The 23976-nt window shown below is 35.6% G+C and overlaps 1 protein-coding gene across 6 annotated transcripts in view; it reads left to right on the forward strand.

Annotated features, from left to right (window-relative positions):
* LOC144450752 (voltage-dependent L-type calcium channel subunit beta-1-like) overlaps positions 1 to 23976 on the forward strand; it is a 113938-nt gene that overhangs the window by 57145 nt on the left and 32817 nt on the right. The window lies entirely within an intron of this gene.

A 23976-nucleotide genomic window follows, 5' to 3' on the forward strand; every position in this document is an offset into this window, starting at 1 on the left:
TACCCATTATCATGTTAATTAAAAAATTCACTATAGAAAACCCATCCCACATATCTTGACCAAATAATCCAGTTTTCCCCAAAAGTACAGTGTGGAATCCATTAACCTGGCAAAGACTCGTACTGTAACAAAGTTATAAATATAATCATAATTCGAACAGTATTTCTGTTTTTACCCACCCATAGCTCTCTTACTAACCCCGGTGCACATACATGTACACATTGTCAATGAACAAATTCTATGGAGACCTGCTTTCTGCACAAGTCACTTTGTAGTGAAGTGGTTATAAAGCATGTCTTTAGATAGATAGGTACAACTCTAGAGGTACTGTGTTCGAGACCCACCAAGGTAAAGAAAATTTTTTATACACACTTTACAGAATGACAGGTGCAGAATTAGGCACATGGTGTTAGGCATGGCAGCACATGTTGGTTGCATTGTAACAGATGACAAGGTGGGAACAGTGCTATAGAAATTATTAACATGCTGAGGACAGTTTCATTCATGGGTCTAAAAACTGGTAGGGGTTATTCTAGGGATGTCAAGGTGAAGACTTGTTTAACAGAGGAGGATCCTATCGGTCGTATTTTGATAAGATTTAAAATGATGTGGTTTTTTAAAAAAAAAAAAACAGACTTTGATTAATAATATAGATGTCATTAGTGTGTAGACACATTGGATTGTTAAAAAAATTACCATCCTTTGTTGATTCACAAATAAGGTCAAAACTGAATTTTGCAGCAAAACCTCAAACTCAAAATCAGTCTGAAATTTGGTTGATACATTTGAAATTGGTCAACACACATGGCCTTATTATTGACATGTAAAGTAGCAGTAAAATCATGATTTTGAAAGGCGAAAACTACTAGGCATGCAGATTAGAGTGAAATTTGACATGTAGGTTTCTGGATGTGTGTCCAGCTGAATTCACTGCACCAGCACCATGACAACACCCATTACAACATGGAAATGGCAGAGCATATTGCACACGAACAGTGATGGGTAAACAAGTGAATAAACATTGAAAATAGATATAAATATGCATAGCAACGAAGACCATGTCCATAACAACAAGCAAATGACACTTTATTATCAATATAGCAACACTGATAGGTATTTTAGTAAAAGGAAATTAAAAAAAATAAACACATTTACATAGCAACCAAGGCCACACCCATAGCAACAACCAAATAACTGTTTTGTGTATAGCTGTGTTATCAATTGTCTTAGCTGTGTTATCAATTTTCCAGCTGTGTTATCAATTGTCTTAGCTGTGTTATCAATTGTCCTAGCTACATTATCAATTGCCTTAGCTGTGTTATTAATTGTCCTGGCTGTTGTGAGTAGCCAGTGCTAATTCTGATCATGTACCATTGCTACCAACAAAAAGTTACATGTCTGATCGTGTGTTGGTGAATTATTCAAATAGTATAGACTGTATTTGTAGCTGGCTTGCCAGTTTAGCATTGACTTCTATGCTGGTCAAGTGCCTTGGGCAATAGTAGAGTTGTATCAGTTGAATCCAGAATGTTTAAACTGTGTGTCATGTGAATACCATCATGTCATAGATAGAACACTTCCATACATGAATGTCATGTGAATACCATCATATGTCATAGATAGAACACTTCCATACATGAATGTCATGTGAATACCATCATATGTCATAGATAGAACACTTTCATACATGAATGTCATGTGAATACCATCATATGTCATAGATAGAACACTTTCATACATGAATGTCATGTGAATACCATATGTCATATAGAACACTTCCATACATGAATGTCGTGTGAATACCATCATATGTCATAGATAGAACACTTCCATACATGAATGTCATGTGAATACCATCATATGTCATAGATAGAACACTTCCATACATGAATGTCATGTGAATACCATCATATGTCATTGATAGAACACTTCCATACATGAATGTCATGTGAATACCATCATATGTCATAGATAGAACACTTTCATACATGAATGTCATGTGAATACCATCATATGTCATAGATAGAACACTTTCATACATGAATGTCATGTGAATACTATATGTCATAGATAGAACACTTTCATACATGAATGTCATGTGAATACCATCATATGTCATAGATAGAACTTTGCAGTTCTGCAATTATCGTTGAAAACATTTCAACACAATTGGCCCTAGCAACTATGACCATGCCCTTAGCAACACTAAATACAGATATTTGCATCTATTGATGCTATATGTAAACACTAAATACAAATGTTTGCATCTAATATTTCATTGATGTTATATTATACCATTTAATGCAGGGTTGTGCACTATAGTGCCCTCAGTGTTGAACATTGTGACACATGCCGATTTCAACCAAACCTGGCACAAATGTCAGATACTGTAGTTCAATATGTACTGCACTTTATTTTGCATTTGAATTGTAGGGCCATGCATGTCTTAAGACATCAAGTAACAGGTAGACTATATGGTCCTCACCACAATCATATTATCATTTATTGTAGGTACTACATTTATTGCTAATAATATAGTAATCATTTTTAGCTCCCTGTCAACAGTAACAGCTTAATAGCAGAGCTGAACGGTTTAGCTTGATTCTTCATCGTCATCCCTCAACTTTTTTCTATTTTCATCTTATTCCAAAACAACCAACTGTCAGAATGCTTTGATATTTGATGTTCATGTAGGCTATTCAGATTTGTTCATTGCAAGTTGATAGTCATTTTCCATTTTTAGCAAATTTTTTGGGTATTTTTGGTCAAAAATGGTATTTTCAACTTCTTCAACATGATGTGTAGCTTTGCTTTAGACATTGGTGTTGATGACATTGTATATAAAACAACATTTATTTTGGAAAGAGGTAATCAAAGTGTTTCTAGGAAATGTCAGTTTCAATGAACTTTCACCATCTTAGTTTGTGAGCAATGTCTAATAACTATACATCAACCTATCACAGTATCAGTTTGCTACTTGTTTGCCATCATGTTCAGGTGTAATAGCTATTCCATACTTGTACACTAGTACATGTGTTGTAGCATTGACTATGTTGTCTTAACACAGCTAAATCAATATGTGATGGAATGGTACTCCACCCAAACACTCAAGACAAATGCCTAAAATGGAAAATACCAGTATACTGATGTGCCTTTCACAAGTATTGATTTTGTCAGGGTTAACTATTTTTATGCAAATCATATGCTAACTCTAGATACAGTTTGATTGGTTGAGTAGATGAGGTACATTGTATATGTTATGTTGATAGCCGATACAAGCAGACAATAGGTGTTGTTACAATGTATCCAGGTCAATGTGTTACAGGAACTCAAAGCATACTTGAACTTGAATATAGTATCAAAGTTGTTGATGCTTAACTGATTGTACTCTGGATGCCGAAGGTAATATGCACTTTATGTTTGATAGCAAATGTGTACATGTATGTTACGTTACAGTATATGCATTATTGATTATGTACATGTACAATGGCCAGGACTGGACAAAATGGACATACGTTGTTGGCCTGGATTTTGAACATTGCAACCTCTCAGCCCACCATTGGGTAACTTCCTGCATTTCCTGGTTTATAAATATAATAATAGAAAATGTAATCTTTTGACATGCTGTTAACTGAAAATGTCAGCTATGCGTGAAAATTAATGAATGTAGTTACTGCAGATATCATTAACTTGTACAAGGTAAAACAGGTGCTGTGTTGGTGTAGTTGATATTAGTGAATATTTAATATATGTAGTGTTAGTATTAACATTCTGCCTTGTCTGAAACAATGTCATGTACAAAATTTCAGTTTGTGGTCTGTCCTAGAAAGTATGACATGATGACTGCGCTGGTTGTTAGTCATGATGACATCAGTTTGTAAGATGTTCTGTTTTGGTTGTGTGAACAACTAGAAATAAAACAACCATACAATATTGATTAGCTTGGCAAACAATCGTCCAACATGATCTTTATCTGTGTCCACATTTGCACTGAACACTTAATGTTTATCTTATAATATGCTATTTTGTGCTAAGGTTTTATAGTGGAACAAGGTAAGTTTATGAACTAGATGACTGAAATGAATATACTTACATAAAGCTACATTGCAACTATTCTAATATAATATTAATGTTGTTGCATGCTCATATCAAAACCCATTTAAAAAAAAATGACAGACACCTACTAAATGACAATGCATCCTTGAAGTCACGTTAATGAATTTGCTTGGCTTAGAACCTATGTAATGCCACAAACATAGCACTACATAATGCCAGCAGAATACCACAAACATAGCACTACATAATGCCAGCAGAATACCACAAACATAACACTTCATAATGCCAGCAGAATACCACAAACGTAGCACTTCATAATGCCAGCAGAATACAGCAAACATAACACTATGTAATGCCAGCAGAATACCACAAACATAGCACTTCATAATGCCAGCAGAATACCACAAAAATAGCACTACGTAATTCCAGCATAATACCACAAATATAGCACTACATAATGCCAGCAGAATACAGCAAACATAGCACTACATAATGCCAGCAGAATACCACAAACATAGCACTATGTAATGCCAGCAGAATACCACAAACATAACACTTCATAATGCCAGCAGAATACAGCAAACATAACACTTCATAATGCCACCAGAATACAGCAAACATAACACTACATAATGCCAGCAGAATACAGCAAACATAACACTACATAATGCCAGCAGAATACAGCAAACATAACACTACACAATGCCAGCAGAATACAGCAAACATAACACTACATAATGCCAGCAGAATACAGCAAACATAACACTTCATAATGCCAGCAGAATACAGCAAACATAACACTTCATAATGCCAGCAGAATACAGCAAACATAACACTACATAATGCCAGCAGAATACAGCAAACATAACACTACATAATGCCAGCAGAATACAGCAAACATAACACTACGTAATGCCAGCAGAATACAGCAAACATAACACTACGTAATGCCAGCAGAATTACTATTATATTGTATTACTAAGTAACTATGCATTGTTATGGCATTCTTTCATATTGACTATGTATGTAGTGGCATTTCCTCTGTGTATGTAGTAGGGACATTCTGTCCGTGTGTATGTAGTAGCGACATTCTGTCCGAGTGTATGTAGTAGCGACATTCCCTCTGTTTATGTATATGTAGTATTTCCCTCTGTATTGGCTACTTACCATTCTGTCTGTATTGGCTACTTACCATTCTGTCTGTATTGGCTACTTACCATTCTGTCTGTATTGGCTACTTACCATTCTGTCTGTATTGGCTACTTACCATTCTGTCTGTATTGGCTACTTACCATTCTGTCTGTATTGGCTACTTACCATTCTGTCTGTATTGGCTACTCACATTCTGTCTGTATTGGCTACTCACATTCTGTAAAGTACAGTCGTTGCATACATGTCAGTAAATATGTCATCTAAATGATAAATCACCCATAATGTATTACTCATAGGAAACCAAGGTCAGTCATAATTACTGATAAAATTGATTTTCTCTCTGAAAAGCTGATAATTTTGATAAAAATGTTTTTGTTTTTCATTGTACTTTGTCAGACTTATGAGATGTGTTTAATACTATGAGTTATTTCAAGTAGTAGCCCATTCAAATTTTGTTGAGCAATGTTTTATTAAAAAACTGTCCATGATTATTTGGTTTGTTTGCAAAATTAAAAGATGGTTTTTGAAAAGAAGTAAGAAAGACGATATAGTGGTAATTAAAAAGTGAAGGTGGTGGTTTAGGTATAAGACTATTATTCTTATGTTATGGAAAGGTTCACAAAACAATCACAGTGGCTGTTTTCAAAGATAGTTGTTTAAAAGTGTTAACATTCATCAGATTCACTTCACAATTAATTATATAAAGTTTTTTTTTCTGAGTTTTGAGTTAGAGCGCTGTGTTCTCAATTTCCTGTTTGCAGTCTGGAATGGCCTATTTGTTTTATCAATTGTCTCACACCAACTCTTGTTCCTTGCCTAGTCTATTCCCTCACACCAACTCTTGTTCCTTGCCTAGTCTATTCCCTCACACCAACTCTTGTTCCTTGCCTAGTCCATTCCCTCACACCAGCTCTTGTTCCTTGCCTAGTCCATTCCCTCACACCAGCTCTTGTTCCTTGCCTAGTCCATTCCCTCACACCAACTCTTGTTCCTTGCCTAGTCCATTCCCTCACACCAGCTCTTGTTCCTTGCCTAGTCCATTCCCTCACACCAGCTCTTGTTCCTTGCCTAGTCCATTCCCTCACCCCAACTCTTGTTCCTTGCCTAGTCCATTCCCTCACACCAGCTCTTGTTCCTTGCCTAGTCCATTCCCTCACACCAGCTCTTGTTCCTTGCCTAGTCCATTCCCTCACACCAGCTCTTGTTCCTTGCCTAGTCCATTCCCTCACACCAGCTCTTGTTCCATGCCTAGTCCATTCCCTCACACCAGCTCTTCTTCCTTGCCTAGTCCATTCCCTCACACCAGCTCTTCTTCCTTGCCTAGTCCATTCCCGCAGACCAGCTCCTCTTCCCAGTCTTTGTCTCATGTCTACCCTTCCCTGTTAACTGTGTGCCCAAGCTGGTTTGAAAATCACTGGCTGGTAGTAGACAGTACATTAAAATGATACAGAGATGTTGTATATTATAATTGTGATAGACTCAGTGATAGGAGTGTGATAATATTGTGATAGACTCAGTGATAGGAGTGTGATAATATTGTGATAGAGTCAGTGATGGGAGTGTGATAATATTGTGATAGAGTCAGTGATGGGAGTGTGATAATATTGTGATAGAGTCAGTGATGGGAGTGTGATAATATTGTGATAGAGTCAGTGATGGGAGTGTGATAATATTGTGATAGACTCAGTGATGGGAGTGTGATAATATTGTGATAATGTGTATACATACTATGTCATTCAGACCATACTATATTGTCTATTGTGATAATATTGTTATAGTCTGTCATTTGTACTATACTATACTATACTATACTATACTGTACTATATTTAGAATATAGTATATTGTCTATTGTGATAATAGTCTGTCATTTAGACCATACTATAGTATATTGTCTATTGTGATAATAGTCTGTCATTTAGACTATAGTATATTGTCTATTGTGATAATAGTCTGTCATTTAGACTATAGTATATTGTCTATTGTGATAATAGTCTGTCATTTAGACCATACTACTCTGGGGAATTACTGCAATCATTATGCAAATCAGATGAATAAATGTTGTCATTCACTATAAATGTCAGTGTTAAAACATCTATGTACATAGTTATATATAGGATGTCATGTAAGTGACCAATTCCAATGAATGTGACTTTCTGTTGTACTTCTGTATGTCTTATTATATACACATTTATATATTTAGATATAACATGATAAAATGTTTTTGATATACATATATACTATAACTGGATACAGCCTGAGTTCATCTTGAGTTCTTGTCCATATAGTGGCTGTATTTTCATGTTCACATTTACGTGTACAATAGCTGCTGGTTATATTGTATATTTCACTGTAATCTGTTTAGAAAGAAAATAAGGAGAGTTCAAATGATATTTGTTGTGATATGTATTATTGGATATGTGAATAGATTTGTAGAGTTACATTATATTTACAATGTCAAAACACATGCTGCTTGTAGTTATCATAATGTGAAAGCGAAGTGACTCACAGTGAGCATGCTCAGTTGAGGTTTTCTTACCTGACTATGTTTAGTAGGTGTGAGAGTGTGGGCAAATGAGCATGCTCAGTAGAGGGCTGTGTTGTCTAGTGTATGGTTTCAATGTACGTCGGTAGTAACAATAGGCAAGATCAAGAAATGGGTATAGTTGGGGAAGAACCCGTATTTAGACACCATACAGTTGATGATTGGCTTCTAGAGTGGGAAAAAGAGGTAAGTCAAGATAGGAAAATGTAGAAATGTATAGAGAAAAATGAGTGAGGATTTAGACAGGGAGGCTGTCTAAGAGACGGCGGAGTGAGGTCTGACATACAGTGTTATTACATGTGGAGCATGTTAAGTAGGCCACTGTTCAATTATTTAGGATCATATTCTCAAATACCTACTGCATCTCAACTACAATTTGTCAAGTGTTGGATCAACCTGTGTGTGTGTGAAGACACTGCCAACATGGTACAAGTAGGCCTGACAAGATAAACTGAAGTCACTTGACAATGACATCATAGTTATATTATAATCTCCTATAGTGGCTTGACAGATAACAACACCTACACTCCTATGAATTTTAATAATACACTATGAATAATGAGATTGTGTTAGTACAATACTCAGGCTTGTTGAATTTAGCATTGACACAAATAGTGTATATATTTACTAACAATAATATACTACATTGTACCTTATATGTATTTATAACATCCACATATTTTGAAGGCTATTAATAATGTCCGTTTTATTCACATAAATCAACAGGTCTCTCAACCTGGACTGCCTATCCCACCAAATATCAATTAATATCAATTTATATTTTTTGAAAACATCACCAAAAGATGAAAATGTAGACACAAAGTGAGAGAGTCAAAATATTTCTTGGAAGTGAATCGAAAAATTTTGCTGACATCTTGTCACCATCATCAGGGGTGTTCTGGAATGGGCTATTGTTGCTGACATCGTGTCACCATCATCAGGGGTGTTCTGGAATGGGCTATTGTTGCTGACATTGTGTCACCATCATCAGGGGTGTTCTGGAATGGGCTATTGTTGCTGACATCGTGTCACCATTATCAGGGGTGTTCTGGAATGGGCTATTGTTGCTGATTCGCTTCCAAGCAATTTTTTGACTCCGTTAGTGGAAATTTTCGTTACTAAGTATGCACCCGATGTCCATGAACCTTAATTCTCCCATCACCAGGAAAGTTATCAGAAAAAAATGTCAGTGGTACACTAGTGGCTAGTTGTGTTTACTGCTTCATCATGCAGGAGGAAATGTGTTACCATGAGTTGTGAGAGATAGGCACATGTAGGTGCATAATATTAATATCTATCTTGAGTGACTAATGATAAATGGACAGGTGTTCGATCATTACTGATTATCTGGCCATGAGGACACTAGAAATCTTTAACTGGAAGGCTTTTATGTCATGACTATATCCCCTAAGGGAAATAGACATTGTACCAGGCAAAACGTGTTTATAACACATCACATTTTCATGCAGTTAATACAATTGACCATTGTTCTAGTCAATACCATATGACATGATTAAAGTCAGTTGCTACAAGGTGTAAGACAGATACATGTATGTGAAATAATTATGGTTAGTGACCTGTCAAAGATGGGGATATGTTATGTGTACATGTATTGACTTGTGACAGATGGGTAGATGTGTAATAATTATGTTTATTGGCTAGTGACAGATGGGTAGATGTGTAATAATTTTGTTTATTGACTAGTGACAGATGGGTAGATGTGTAGTAATTATGTGTTTTGACTCTTGACAGATGGGTAGATGTGTAATAATTATGTGTTTTGACTCATGACAGATGGGTAGATGTGTAATAATTATGTGTTTTGACTAGTGACAGATAGGTAGATGTGTAATAATTTTGTTTATTGACTAGTGACAGATGGGTAGATGTGTAGTAATTATGTGTTTTGACAAGTGACAGATGGGTAGATGTGTAATAACTATGTGTTTTGACTAGTGACAGATGGGTAGGTGTGTAATAATTATGTTTATTGACTAGTGACAGATGGGTAGATGTGTAATGATTATGTTTAGTGACCAGTGACAGATGGGTAGATGTGTAGTAATTATGTGTTTTGACTCGTGACAGATGGGTAGGTGTGTAATAATTTTGTTTATTGACTAGTGACAGATGGGTAGATGTGTAATCATTATGTTTATTGACTAGTGACAGACAGGTAGGTGTGTAATTAGTCCCCGCCGGACAAAGTCCGGGACAGGGACTTATGGATTGGGTTCCGTCTGTCCGTGCATCTGTGCGTCCGTCCATCCGTCCGTCCGTCTGTCCGCAGCTGTTTCTTGGAGATGCCTGGACCGATTTTTTTCAAACTTGGTACAGGGGCAACATACAATGGCATACATATGCACGTCAATTTGTTTCATGATACGATCCAATATGGCCGCCTAGCAGCCATTTTGTTTGTGAATTTTCCATGTCCAAAGCCATAACTCAGACATGCTTGAACAGATCTCATTCAAAGTTGGTATTAGGACAGTGTTCTATGACATACATGTGCATATTCATTGTTGTTGTGATACAATCCAAAATGGCCACCTGGCAGCCATTTTTTGTTTTCAATTTTTCTATGTCCAAAGCCATAACTCAGACATGCTTGAACAGATCTCATTCAAAGTTGATATTACGACAGTGTTCTATGACATACATGTGCATATCCATTTTCGTTGTGATACAATCCCCCATACCCGACCCATCCTTTATTGTTGTAGGCATGTTCCATGTCCAACAAGCAGACACAACATATCTAAGTCTGTTTGATTTAGGTTCACAAGTGTTGTTGCGTGATCAGAGTAGTGATAATTCCTTAAAACCCAATCATAGCGGGGACTATGTCATTCTCAATGACTCGTAATTTTGTTTATTGACTAGTGACAGATGGGTAGGTGTGTAATAATTTTGTTTATTGACTAGTGACAGATGGGTAGGTGTGTAATAATTTTGTTTATTGACTAGTGACAGATGGGTAGGTGTGTAATAATTTTGTTTATTGACTAGTGACATGGGTAGATGTGTAATAATTATGTGTTTTGACTAGTGACAGATGGGTAGGTGTGTAATAATTATGTTTATTGACTAGTGACAGATGGGTAGATATGTAATAATTATGTGTTTTGACTCGTGACAGATGGGTAGGTGTGTAATAATTATGTGTTTTGACTCGTGAAAGATGGGTAGATGTATTAATTTTGTTTATTGACTAGTGACAGATGGGTAGATGTGTAATAATTATGTGTTTTGACAAGTGACAGATGGGTAGATGTGTAATAATTATGTGTTTTGACTAGAGACAGATGGGTAGATGTGTAATAATTATGTGTTTTGACTAGTGACAGATGGGTAGGTGTGTAATAATTATATTTAGTGACTAGTGACAGATGGGTAGATGTGTAATAATTATATTTAGTGACCAGTGACAGGTGGGCATATGTGTAATAATTATATTTAGTGACTTGTGAATAAATGGACATGTGTGTAATAATTATGTTTAGTGACATGTGAAGAAATGGGCATGTGTGTAATGGGCAGGTGTATAATAATTATATCTAGTGACTATTAACAGATGGGTTGAGTATTATGTGTAATGACTTGTGACAGAAGTGTATGTCTATAGTAATTATATCTAGTGTAACCAAACTTTCATATAAAACATTGTAGAGAAAGGACTGGCAACGGCAACACTTTCTAAATGTAGTTGAGTAGCCACACGCCACAGCACTTCCTAGTTGAGTAGCCACATATGCCAGCACTTCCTAGTTGAGTAGCCATCACGTACATATCCTAGCACTTTCTAGGTGAGTAGCCATCACGTACACATCCTAGCACTTCCTAGGTGAGTAGCCACAGATCCTAGCACTTTGTAGGTGAGTAGCCATCACGTACATATCCTAGCACTTCCTAGTTGAGTAGCCATCACGTACACATCCTAGCACTTCCTAGGTGAGTAGCCACAGATCCTAGCACTTTGTAGGTGAGTAGCCATCACACACACACCCTAGAACTTCCTAGGTGAGTAGCCACAGATCCTAGCACATCCTAGTTGAGTAGCCATCACGTACATACCCTAGCACTTCCTAGGTGAGTAGCCACAGATCCTAGCACTTTCTAGGTGAGTAGCATCACGCACACACCCTAGAACTTCCTAGGTGAGTAGCCACAGATCCTAGCACTTTCTAGGTGAGTAGCATCACGCACACATCCTAGCACTTTCTAGGTGAGTAGCCACAGATCCTAGCACTTCCTAGTTGAGTAGCCATCACGCACACCCTAGCACTTCCTAGGTGAGTAGCCACAGACCTTAACATGTCCTAGTTAAGTAGCCCTCATGTACATACCCCAGCACTTCCTAGGTGAGTAGCCACAGATCCTAGCACTTTCTAGTTGAGTAGCCACATATGCCAGCACTTCCTAGTTGAGTAGCCACATACCCCAGCACTTCCTAATGGAGTAGCCACAGACCTTAGCACTTCCTAATGGAGTAGCCATCACGTACACACCCTAACACTTCCTAGTTGAGTAGCTGAATGTCATACAAGATATAACATTAGAAATACTACTATCAGAATGTCATGCAAGATATTGTAACATTAGAAATCCTGCTATCAGAATGTCATGCAAGATTTGATAACATTAGAAATACTACTATAAGAATGAATGTCATGCAAGATATTGTAACATTAGAAATACTACTATCAGAATGTCATGCAAGATATTGTAACATTAGAAATACTACTATCAGAATGTCATGCAAGATAAAACATTAGAAATACTACTATCAGAATGTCATGGAAGATATTGTAACATTAGAAATACTACTATCAGAATGTCATGCAAGATAAAACATTAGAAATACTACTATCAGAATGTCATGCAAGATATTGTAACATTAGAAATACTACTATCAGAATGTCATGTAAGATATAACATTAGAAATACTACTATCAGAATGTCATGCAAGATATTGTAACATTAGAAATACAAATATCAGAATGTCATGCAAGATATTGTAACATTAGAAATACTACTATCAGAATGTCATGGAAGTTAAATTGAATATTTTATACCACATGTACATAGTATACCCTAATGGAATAATTATTTCCCAATGCATACTGTCGGGAGGGGATTTGTACATTGGGTTCTGTCTGTCCGTGTGTACATTAATGCCTTCACCCTCATATCTCTGGCATGCACTAACTTATTGCAGCCAAACCTGGCATAAAGGTAACATACTATGTGAGAGATATGCATGTTACTTTTGTTTTATGACTGATTCAAAAATGGCCAAATGGCGGCTATATTTGTTGTTAAATTTCACAATATGCATCATAACTTTGGAGGAATAATACATACTGTCAAATAATTCAGGATATGCATTATCTTTGGTTCTCATATCACTTTTTACTCAATGGCAGCCATATATGTAGTGAACAATCATGATTTACCACCTAACTCAAAAACTTTAATAGCTCGCGCAGCGGCAGCGAAGCTACCGTGAAGCGGCTCAATGACTAGTACGCATGTGCGTCGTATATACTATGCGAAAAAATTTGGTGGTTCTCCCAATGATGCATTGCGGTGCGCACTGACTACGCATGCGCCTTCCATATACTACGTGCATTCTCCACGCACTACCGTATCATCGTATATCATAGGCGACATAACATCACCATGCATTGCAATATTGTAACAGTAGGCCTGTTGGCACGATTATTGTAACATTGTAACGAGTATCGAGGCATCACTGTACCTCAAGGAGAAATTGTTACACTATTTGGAAGTTTGATGCACGGCGATACGGACCACTGATGACATAGCGCAGTTTAATTTCCGAGTTGTGGAAGTGTGGTTTTGACATTTATATTGTCGATAATTGTTTTTTTCTACATGTTTTAAAAAGAATATCTACTTTCCTATGTTTGTTGGTACAGTAACATTCCTAAATCATCGAGTTGAATTGTCCAAAGACCAACGTACGTTGGTGGAGGGTCTATGATAAGTTGGCTGATTGAAAATGAACAATATTAATCTAATGGCTATGATGGTTTTTGAAACCAACAACTGCATAGAGTGTTGACTTGCTTTATTTCTCGTCCATGTCAGAGAATTAGTTGTCATTCAATAAAATAAATTTTGATAGTCAATACCCCTGGAAAATGACCCAAATCAAGTGTATCAACCCTGGCCCAGGCAGCCGGTCACAAATGAATCTACCCTGCGAGCTTATGGGCTTTGCCTAGTTATGATATTACATAGAGACTACATTCAAGTGTCTACCACCATATTGCCAGGTTTTAACTTAGTTTTGAGACATTGACATTAGCTAAAAAATGGGGCTAAAAGCGCTTACTGGCAGCCATTTTGAATATATAATTAGGTAATGTAGCAAAGTTGCAACATTTTATACATAATGTTGCACTTGTTTTGTATTCCTTATTTAATGACCTTTCGAAATATATATAGATATATGAGGGTTAAATAACCAAATTTTCGAAAAAATGTGGGATTGGTGTATAGTCATACACAAAAATGCATAGACCCCCTCCCTCCCAGGAAGTCAGTCTCTAAGGGGTTAAATTATACATTGCAATTTGAAGGTGCATTGTAGTTATAGTACATTGTAATCAGAAGGTGCATTGTAGTTATATTAAATAGTACATTACAATCAGAAGGTGCATTGTAGTTATTAAATGGTACATTACAATGGTAAGGTGCATTGCAGTTATGAAATAGTACATTACAATGATAAGGTGCATTGTAGTTATTATATAGTACATTGCAATGGTAAGGTGCATTGTAGTTATTAGGTAGTACATAGCATAAGGTACATTGTAGTTATTAAATAGTACATTGTAATCGTAAAATGCATTATTTGTTATAAAGTCAGTGTCACCTACATTACCACTGTTACATTATTTGTTATAAAGTCAGTGTCACCTACATTACCACTGTGACATTATCAAGGATATCACATAAGTATCATAAAAGTATTTGAAACTACTTTAGGTCTTGTCATATGCATGTCATTTGTAAAATTACCTTTGATGTTAACCTCATTGATATAGGAACTCAAAAATGATTTGTGTTTTGTGATATTGTATTTGTAACCATGTACATTTTTGTACTGTAATGTTAACTCCTCATATTATTGAAATGTCCAAATCAACATAGTCTACTAAATGCATGGAATGTAGAAAACATGACATACATGTAATTGTAGTTGTGTATGTATACAGCTTAGTCAATGGATTACAGGAAAAGGGCTAGTCCATGGAATACAGGTGACTCTATTCCATGGAATATAGCTGATTATAGTTCATGGAATACAGGAGAGGAGATAGTCCATGGAATACAGGAGAAAGAGATAGTCCATGGAATACAGGAGAGAGAGATAGATCATCCATGGAATACAGGAGAGAGAGAGAGAGAAATAGTCCATGGAATAAAAAGAAAGAATTAATGATAATTTGTGGTTTATGTTGACACTACAAATATGATGATAGAGCATGGAATACAGGGTAACATTAATGTGATAGGAAGTCAGAAAAGTACCTGTAAATGGCCTCCTGTGTCTGTGTTTGATAGGCCATGCATTTACGTAGTCAACTATAAATAGGCTGTTTTGCATGTAAAGAAGCTGGCTGATGACAGTAATGACAGATGGTGCTACTATACAGGTCTGTGTGATGTACACACTAGATTAATTACACATCAGTTTCCTATAAAATGCATTAACTGCTAATGTCAAGTTCACATACTTTGTATTCATTTAAATTTGACTTTGCAGTGTTGCCTAGTACACAGTGGAATAGGAATAACCAGTTTTTTGTTGCCCTGTTTATGTGGCACTGTACAGATATTATTGACTATGAATGCATTCTATTAGTATTTCAGTTATTAGTTTTACATATAATTTGTAAAAAGAGGTCGATACATCACTTGAACTGTCAGTAATTTGTCCACCCCCCATCAATGATTGGAATAATCCAGTGTCTCAGAATAGCTTCCGTGAAAAGTGCAGGTATGCCTTACAATATGACAGTTGCTGACTGTAGAAGCCATACAAAATTACAATGTACCTTTTCTGATGTAATATAGTGTACTTTGAAATTATGATACATATACTGTAGTAGTAGTGCTATAGGCATGGTAAGGTGTGTGTGTGTGTGTGTGTGTGTGTGTATGTGCGTGTGTGTGTGTGTGTGTGTGTGTGTGTGTGTGTGCGCGAGCGTATAAACGACTTAAAGTCAAAAACCACCTGATGGATTGCTTTGGTATTTAGTGAAAACATTACTTAGGTGTGTAAATGGAAATAATGCAAATGAAAATGAACAAACCAGCGATGTACTTTGTCTATTTTACATGTCTTTGTTGTTGTTTGCTAACAGTCTCATCCATCAAGCAATGAAAAGAACACATTTTCGTCGTCCAAATGAATTCAAGTGAAAATCATGGTTGAACTTGTTATTTTATCGCAGTTCTAGCATTTTATGGTTGAATTTAGGTTAGTTTTGTTGCTCCAGACTCCAAATAAATGGTTATTTGCTTGGTACAATTCCTGTGCATGTCCTTACTGGGTGTTCTTTATTAATTTATACATACATGTAATTCAAGGTCAAATAGTCAAATTTTGTTTTACTTCATAGCTTTTTGTGTCAAATATTTCAATATTGATGACTAAAAAAGTACTTATTGTCTGTTCCAAAAGTTTAATCCATATAGACTAAGACACCATTCATGGGGGCTACAGTCTTCTACGAAGGTTTGTATTTTATCAGGTCTGGTATTGCTGCTGTAACACTGCATCAGGTCTTGTATTGCAGTAACACTGCATCAGGTCTTGTATTGCAGTAACACTGCATCAGGTCTGGTATTGCTGCTGTAACACTGCATCAGGTCTTGTATTGCAGTAACACTGCATCAGGTCTGGTATTGCTGCAGTAACATTGCATCAGGTCTTGTATTGCTGCCATAACATTGCATCAGGTCTTGTATTGCTGTAGTAACACTGCATCAGGTCTTGTATTGCTGCCATAACACTGCATCAGGTCTTGTATTGCTGCCATAACACTGCATCAGGTCTGGTATTGCTGCGGTAACACTGCATTAGGTCTGGTATTGCTGCAGTAACACTGCATCAGGTTTTGTATTGCTGCAGTAACACTGCATCAGGTCTGGTATTGCTGCAGTAACACTGCATCAGGTCTGGTATTGCTGCCATAACACTGCATCAGGTCTGGTATTGCTGCGGTAACACTGCATCAGGTCTTGTATTGCTGCCATAACACTGCATCAGGTCTTGTATTGCTGCAGTAACACTGCATTAGGTCTGGTATTGCTGCAGTAACACTGCATCAGGTCTTGTATTGCTGCCATAACACTGCATCAGGTCTTGTATTGCTGCAGTAACACTGCATCAGGTCTAGTATTGCTGCAGTAACATTGCATCAGGTCTTGTATTGCTGCCATAACACTGCATCAGGTCTTGTATTGCTGCAGTAACACTGCATCAGGTCTGGTAGGCTGGATGCCAACTGTTGATTCTAACCATTTGAGTGAAGGTATAAATGGTAACTATACTGTATAGGAACTAAACTACAGGTCTAGTATCACTGCATCAGAATGACAAATTTCATAGTTACATCTGACCACTAGGTGGCGGTATGATCAGCCGATTGTAGATTTTAGGTAATGCGATGTCCTGTCTATTACAATTTGATTGAAATCAACTGGCCGTAGCAACCGTGACCATGCCTTAGTAACAGTCAAATACCAGTATATTTTGCAAAGATAACAATTACTGAGTAGACACTAGAATAACCGTTCAAAAAATACTTATAAGTTATAAATATGCCTAGCAACAAGATCACACCCATATCAACAAGCAATTATAGTAATGCACATTGCAAAGATAAAAACAGGGATGGATAGGCGTGTGAATAAACATTTTTAAATTGAAAATATGTGTTCCTAGTAGCAAGACTATGCCCATTAGCAACAGTGAAATGATGGTGTCTATTGAACATATAAAAAGAGAGATGGATGTAGATGAACATTAACAAAAATTGTGAAATGTTGTACAGTTGGTCATTAGCGTTATTTTTATTTAGAGGGAAAGCTTGTATTACTGAAAGATACATCACAGTTAGCATCTGGATTTGGATGTCAAAAATGATTGATATTGAAATTATATTCCCTTCCCCCACTTCTTTCTCTTGAAGCAGTGTCTTACTGATAATTTTGGTACCAAGCATTGGTCATGGGGGATGGGAGAGGAGGGAGAGGGGATAGGAGAGGAGGGAGAGGGGATAGGTAGCAGGTGAAAGAGTATGATTAATGCTAACCCATCGAAGTGAGTGGAGAGCTGGCTATGAATATTTAATTTCAACTGGAGAGAAAAACCAACATCATGTATAAATCTCATCACGTACTTGATAACACTATGTGTGTATACCCCTACCACTGCCTCCTTCTATAGCTAGCTGTCTTCTCGCTTGCCTCACTTTTAATGGATATCATTATCCACAACTGGATTTCATGTTCAAAAATAATGGTTAGAATGAGCATTTTTACTAAACAATCAAGACCTGATAAATGTAATCATGTACGCTACAGAGGATTTCACAAACAGATACATTTAGGAGGACATCGTTTGCGTCTTTGGTTATGGGTAAGTCTTTGTATGAGTATTGTAAATGAGCTGACATGCAAATCATCTGAAAGTAGCTTCCATGTCATAATTGGTGTGGGTTCATCAACGTTTATTTATACAATGTAACCATTGATACACAGAGACAACAAGTACATGTATATTATTTGTTAAGTTTATGAATGATGGAGGTGAGTGGACATACTAACTCTCTGTAAATCCTATTAATTAGAATTGTATGTACCTCACATGTCCTGGTGTACACTTCTGCTGTCTAAGATGAAGTGCTGTATGTTTTCTAATCATATGTGTTTATAGTTATACCATTGTTTGCAGTTGTACTTTATCATTTTTGTAGTATCATTGTTAGGGGAGGGATAAAGATGCTGAAGACCTTATTACATGGTAACATGTATTTTTGGAGCTCAGTAATGTCATAGACATAGTTAAGTGTGTGAGTGTGTGTGTGTGTGTGTGTGTGCGCGTGTGTGTGTGTGTGTGTGTGTGTGTGTGTGTGTGTGTGTGTGCGTGCGTGCATGTACCAATGGGCTACCTAAATTGATATTTATTAGGTATGTTACTTTGTGTATTAGTTTGGATATTGTTCATGATAACATAAGAAATATGAAACTAGGGTAAAGAAATGTGATTTCTGATTGAAAAAATGTCAACTGAAAAACTTCTGAAGAGATTGAGTGTTAAAATGAAATGTCCTTGGTCAAACAAGGTTAAAAATAAGTAATGTTTCAGGAATAATCCTTGAAAGAGCTGAATCCTTACACTACTAAAAGTGTTAGAAAGATATTTTGATTTGACTAGAAAAGAAAAGAACAACATAGTTAGTATTGCACTATAGTTGGAATCACTTCCAAAACAGAACAAAACCACCTCTACATGTAGATTGGTTTTGTTTTAGGGTAGATTGAGGTTCAGATTTAGTGAGATGACAGCAGCCTAACATTGGGTCCACAGTTTCTTATAGGTACATGCAAAGGTCAGCTGTTGTCATTGTCAAATCATTGTTCATTGCCATTACAGATTGTCTTCATCTTTACTGAGAAGATCAAATTTGACTGGGATTGTACTTGATGTTGGAATGAGTGATAATACAGTGCTTTACAATGTACTGTAATTTTATAACAAATAATGCATACTGCTATATGGGGTGTTTTACATGTAATGCATACTGCTATATGTAGTGTATTACATGTAATGTATACTACTATATGTAGTGTTTTACATGTAACGCATACTGCTATATGTAGTGTTTTACATGTAACGCATACTGCTATATGTAGTGTTTTACATGTAATGCATACTACTATAGGTAGTGTTTTACATGTAACGCATACTACTATATGTAGTGTTTTACATGTAATGTATACTACTATATGTAGTGTTTTACATGTAACGCATACTGCTATATGTAGTGTTTTACATGTAACGCATACTACTATATGTAGTGTTTTACATGTAATGTATACTGCTATATGTAGTGTTTTACATGTAATGTATACTGCTATATGTAGTGTTTTACATGTAACGCATACTGCTATATGTAGTGTTTTACATGTAACGCATACTACTATATGTAGTGTTTTACATGTAACGCATACTGCTATATGTAGTGTTTTACATGTAACGCATACTGCTATATGTAGTGTTTTACATGTAACGCATACTACTATATGTAGTGTTTTACATGTAATGTATACTGCTATATGTAGTGTTTTACATGTAATGTATACTACTATATGTAGTGTTTTTCATGTAATGTATACTGCTATATGTAGTGTTTTACATGTAACGCATACTACTATATGTAGTGTTTTACATGTAATGCATACTGCTATATGTAGTGTTTTACATGTAATGTATACTGCTATATGTAGTGTTTTACATGTAACGCATACTGCTATACATTTTGTATGTAGTGTTTTACATGTAACGCATACTGCTATATGTAGTGTTTTACATGTAACGCATACTACTATATGTAGTGTTTTACATGTAATGCATACTGCTATATGTAGTGTTTTACATGTAATGTATACTGCTATATGTAGTGTTTTACATGTAATGCATACTACTATATGTAGTGTTTTACATGTAATGCATACTGCTATATGTAGTGTTTAACATGTAACGCATACTGCTATATGTAGTGTTTTACATGTAATGCATACTACTATATGTAGTGTTTTACATGTAACGCATACTACTATATGTAGTGTTTTACATGTAACGCATACTACTATATGTAGTGTTTTACATGTAACGTATACTGCTATATGTAGTGTTTTACATGTAACGCATACTGCTATATGTAGTGTTTTACATGTAACGCATACTACTATATGTAGTGTTTTACATGTAACGCATACTACTATATGTAGTGTTTTACATGTAATGCATACTACTATATGTAGTGTTTTACATGTAATGTATACTGCTATATGTAGTGTTTTACATGTAATGCATACTGCTATATATGTAGTGTTTTACATGTAATGCATACTGCTATATGTAGTGTTTTACATGTAACGCATACTGCTATATGTAGTGTTTTGCATGTAATGCATACTGCTATATGTAGTGTTTTACATGTAATGCATACTGCTATATGTAGTGTATTACATGTAATGTATACTACTATATGTAGTGTTTTACATGTAATGCATACTGCTATATGTAGTGTTTTACATGTAATGCACAGGGTTCTCCCAAGCTTGAGAGTAGTCCCGGATACTAATTAATATTCATGAATAAATTAATGGTACACTCAAAGTACATGGTGTATGATCAAAGTTGCTAACAAAGAAGTTAAAACCAACTTTTCTTTCTCTTTGCACATCGATTTTTTTCAATCACAGTTTTTGATTAGTTTTCTCAGAAAAGCTAAAGTTGTTTCAATCAAACTAAATATCCAAAGACGACTGCAGTTTCAAAACTCTAAAAAGTTGCGTATACCCACACATACGCATTGAGTTTAGACGAAATCTCGTGATATATGAGACATCGCGATAGTTTGTGACGTCACCACCCGCCATTTTGGAAATTACGTGTTTTCATCGTCGTGCTATGTACGATGTCAAACTACCAACTAAAAGTGTTTTCAGAGTAAAATTGAACAGAAAACTAATGATCGGACACAACATCAACACTTTATAAAAGGTATATGAGGCTGTTATACTTTTATTACGACGCTGAAGAATGCTAGTCGAAAGTCTGCAGCATCGTGTTTGCCCTGTAATTCACACGTACTGTGTACATGTGGATATCAATGTATAGCGTCAGCTGTTGTCAGTTCACACTTCGTCTTTATAAATAGTCGAGTATTTGTCATTACTGGTCGTCTACATTGTTCGTTTCTCAAAGACATTTTAATACTTCATTATCTTTTAAATCAATACGTCCATGTGGGCAGAAAATGAAAGTACAATTATTAAAGTGAGTGTGTGTGGGGTGTCGAATGGTAACCAATTGTGACACTTGAAGGTGGTGGACGGTGACTTTGAGTAGTGGTCGCCAAGACTGAGTCCCGGACGCTAGCGTCCGGTGCCGTCCAGCGTGAGGAGATCCCTGAATGCATACTGCTATATGTAGTGTTTTACATGTAATGTATACTGCTATATGTAGTGTTTTACATGTAATGTATACTGCTATATGTAGTGTTTTACATGTAATGCATACTGCTATATGTAGTGTTTTACATGTAATGTATACTGCTATATGTAGTGTTTTACATGTAATGCATACTGCTATATGTAGTGTTTTACATGTAATGCATACTGCTATATGTAGTGTTTTACATGTAATGCATACTGCTATATGGGGTGTTTTACATGTAATGTATACTGCTATATGTAGTGTTTTACATGTAATGTATACTGCTATATGTAGTGTATTACATGTAATGTATACTGCTATATGTAGTGTTTTACATGTAATGTATACTGCTATATGTAGTGTTTTACATGTAATGTATACTGCTATATGTAGTGTATTACATGTAATGTATACTGCTATATGTAGTGTTTTACATGTAATGTATACTGCTATATCATAGTGTTTTACATGTAATGTATACTGCTATATGTAGTGTATTACATGTAATGTATACTGCTATATGTGGTGTTTTACATGTAATGCATACTGCTATATGTAGTGTTTTACATGTAATGTATACTGCTATATGTAGTGTTTTACATGTAATGTATACTGCTATATGTAGTGTTTTACATGTAATGCATACTGCTATATGTGGTGTTTTACATGTAATGCATACTGCTATCTGTAGTGTATTACATGTAATGTATACTACTATATGTAGTGTTTTACATGTAATGCGTACTGCTATATGTAGTGTATTACATGTAATGTATACTGCTATATGTAGTGTATTACATGTAATGCATACTGCTATATGTAGTGTATTACATGTAATGCATACTGCTATATGTAGTGTTTTACATGTAATGTATACTGCTATATGTAGTGTATTACATGTAATGTATACTGCTATATGTAGTGTTTTACATGTAATGCATACTACTATATGTAGTGTATTACATGTAATGCATACTACTATATGTAGTGTTTTACATGTAACGCATACTGCTATATGTAGTGTTTTACATGTAATGTATACTGCTATATGTAGTGTATTACATGTAATGTATACTGCTATATGTAGTGTTTTACATGTAATGTATACTGCTATATGTAGTGTTTTACATGTAATGCATACTGCTATATGTAGTGTTTTACATGTAATGCATACTGCTATATGTAGTGTTTTACATGTAATGCATACTGCTATATGTAGTGTATTACATGTAATGTATACTGCTATATGTAGTGTTTTACATGTAATGTATACTGCTATATGTAGTGTATTACATGTAATGTATACTGCTATATGTAGTGTTTTACATGTAATGTATACTGCTATATGTAGTGTTTTACATGTAATGTATACTGCTATATGTAGTGTTTTACATGTAATGCATACTGCTATATGTAGTGTTTTACATGTAATGTATACTGCTATATGTAGTGTATTACATGTAATGTATACTGCTATATGTAGTGTTTTACATGTAATGTATACTGCTATATGTAGTGTTTTACATGTAATGTATACTGCTATATGTAGTGTTTTACATGTAATGCATACTGCTATGTGTAGTGTTTTACATGTAATGTATACTGCTGTATGTAGTGTTTTACATGTAATGCATACTGCTATATGTAGTGTTTTACATGTAATGTATACTGCTATATGTGGTGTTTTACATGTAATGCATACTGCTATATGTAGTGTATTACATGTAATGTATACTGCTATATGTAGTGTTTTACATGTAATGTATACTGCTGTACATGTATGTAGTGTTTTACATGTACTGCCACATGTGGTGTTTTACATGTAAACAAGGGTATGTTCAATTTATAATACAACATGTTTGCACTTGCTAATGATTGATATAGCTCCAATAACAAAGTAATTAACATATTTGTGGTGCAGAACACTCTTTCCAATAAACCTGTGATCAAAGT

Source organism: Glandiceps talaboti, chromosome 20, assembly GCF_964340395.1.
Source record: "Glandiceps talaboti chromosome 20, keGlaTala1.1, whole genome shotgun sequence".
NCBI lineage: Eukaryota > Metazoa > Hemichordata > Enteropneusta > Spengelidae > Glandiceps > Glandiceps talaboti.